Source organism: Mastomys coucha, unplaced genomic scaffold (assembly GCF_008632895.1).
Source record: "Mastomys coucha isolate ucsf_1 unplaced genomic scaffold, UCSF_Mcou_1 pScaffold16, whole genome shotgun sequence".
Lineage (NCBI taxonomy): Eukaryota > Metazoa > Chordata > Mammalia > Rodentia > Muridae > Mastomys > Mastomys coucha.
Window position 1 is genome coordinate 83295190 of NW_022196898.1, and position 3010 is coordinate 83298199.

A 3010-nucleotide genomic window follows, 5' to 3' on the forward strand; every position below is an offset into this window, starting at 1 on the left:
GTCACCAATCGCTCATCCAATAGCTTCCCAAGGGTTCCTTTTAAATCACTAAAATGCTGTTTGAGGACTTCTCTTGTCTGTGAAGCACTCTCCTTTATCTGCCTCTGAGCCTCCTGCAGCCCCTGCAGCTGCTGGCCCAGCTCCGCTGGTAGCTCTGCATCTCTGTCTCCTCCACGTTCTCACAGGCTTCCTGAAGCAGCACCTCGGGCTCCAGCTTCATTGCCCTGTCATCTGGCCGCGTGGACCGCCGGATTCCCGGACTGCCACACATTCTTGTACTTGGCATCCCACATGTTGATTTTCAGAAAAAATTTAGAATGTAGTTAATCTGACAGGTCTTGCATATAAAATTCTACTTCATGGTTTCTCAAAATGTTGAAAAACTGACTCAGCTACACTTCCCCTTCAGACCTCTGTCAGTGACCAGCATTTCCCACATTGTCACAGTCTTGAGTTGACTGCTGCTACACCCAGAAACACTGTTTTTTCTTAGCTTATTTTGCTCATTAAATTATTGACCTTGCCCTTGAATACATTTGAATTCCTGATGTTTGGACCAGAGGTTAATTTTAGCTGCAGATTTTATTCCTTTAATTGTCACAAGCAAAAGTGAAACAGTTTTCTTTTAATTCTTGAGTTGGACTGGAGTTCTCCAATAAACATCTTGATGTTTTATTTTTCATGCTCCTTGTAGAAGAATAATATAATGTAATAAACTAGCCAATTTAATTGTATACATTGCTGGATATTAGTGAGTGTATGCACTCAATCTCTGTCGGGAATAAGATACACAACAACTTTCTCACGTAAGTTCTCTTCTAACTTCTTATAGGCTGATCTCTTCCCTCTACTCTCAGTAATGAGCGACAACTGGTTATTTCTGTTCTTTTAGTTTAGCTTTTATTCTAGAAGATTGTAAAAATACATAAATGTATTTTCATATCTATATCTATTTATTATAGTATCTCGGGATTCATCTTGAGATTATCAACAGTGATCCTCCATTCCTTTTCATGGATGAGTTGTCATCTATGACATAGGCTAGCACTAACTCTTCACCAGTGATAGACAGGTCATTTTGATATTTCTTTGAGAGTGGTGGTAGTCTACCACGTTGCCTTATATATTCCAGGTAACACTGTACCACTGAGTCACACTTTCAGCCTTCATCTAAATTGTTGAATAGTAAGAACTAAAGTGTTTTGGACTTTCATGCAGTAACATTCATTTAGACACACATTTTAATGTATCTAGGAACAAAATGCCAAGTCATTTCAAGCATATGTTTAACTTTCAAGCAAACTGTTGAGCTGTTTTCTTGGAGTGGTATGGCATTCTCCATGCTTAGTATATGTGTGTGTGCGTGTGCATGTGTCTGTGTGTGTGTGTGAGTGTCTGTGTCTACGTGTCTGTGTGCTCTGTGTGTGTGTTCAGGGAAGGGGTTGGAGCTGCTGTGGGGCTATGAAGTAGTTCATAGGTGCTTTCAATTGCATTATCCCAAACTACTAGCCATTCTTTTACATGGTTATTGACATATCATGTCTTCTTTGGTGACGTTTGCTTAGAGTTTCTGCTGCTTTTTATCATGATTTTCATCATTTTTTAGTTGCAAGCATTCTCTGTATACTTGTGTTTTTAATGAAATATTTATTTTTAAATATTTTCTCCAAATTAGTCTAAAGCTTAGATCTTCCTTTTTTAATAGTGTTTTAAATTTATAAATAGAAAGTTTAGATTTTGGTGAAGGGCAAGCCATTATTCCCTTTGTTTTTGTTTATTATATTCTAAGAAAGCTATGACTATCCTCAAAGAATTTTCTCATATGCTTATATAGAAATTTTGTAGTTTGGTTTTCATGATTGGGATTGTGCTGTAGTGTCTGCAAATGTTTGTGTGCAGTATAAGTTAATGAGTGAAATATATATTTTTCCTGTGGCTATTGAGTTGTTCTGAATCATTCCTAGAGAAAAATATCTTGGCTTTCTTTACTTTCTTTTCTTTTTTTTTTTTTTTTTTTTTTTTTTTTTTTTTGAGGTTCTCTCTGGTTTTATTCTTTTTTTGTCTTTTATTGGTTTTCTTTTTTGACTAAATTCTTGTCATTATTGTCAAATATCCATTGACTGATATGCATGAATTGATTCGTGGGATATTTATTTTGTCCTGGTGGCCTGTAGAACTGTCTGTCAGAGAATACCTTACTCTTTTGTTACTGAAACTACATAGTAAATCTTTAAATCTGGTAGTGTAAAGACTACTATTTTGCTCTCTTTTAAAAATAATGTTTGGACTAGCTTACATTGCTTTTAAATTCAGCTCCTTATTTTCTGTTTTTTAAATTCCACAATTTCCTCGATAGAAATTGGCTATTAACTGACTGTACACACCTCCACTTAACTAGTTCTTCCTTAATTTCTCTTAGGAGTACTGTATTATTTGTAGTTTTTTCTAGTTTATTTGTCTTTTTTATTTGCTTGTTTTGTGTGTCTGTGTGGGACTTCACTTCATATGCATGTGTGAAGGTCAGAAGGCCTCTTGCAGAAGTTAATTCTCTTTCTAGAATGTGGGTTGCAGGAATCAAACTCAGATTTTCAGGGATTCTGGTAAGAATCATTTTTCACTCTTTCAACTCAGCTTTTCCAGAAATTTCTTAAAATTCATTATTGTTCTCTGTACACATTTGAATATATCTGTTATTTCTCTTGAATTATTGTCAATATTTCTCAGGTGAAAACCTTTGTTTCTTCTGAGTGCTGCAGTGGTTTGATGGGAATCAAAGATGATGTGCTCAGGAGAGACAGTATGACTTAGCATGTATTTTAAAAATAATACTGCTAAATGTGGCTTCCACTTATGCCAGGGGGCCCACATGTAATCAAAGAATAAGTGATATCCTAAGGAATTGTGCGCCCACAGGTCCTACCAAAACACGTCTTTTAAATAGCTCCCAGTTAGGCTGTCCTCATGGATAGCAGACTGCTTTAACTGTTCTTTTCTAAAGATGATCTGAAAT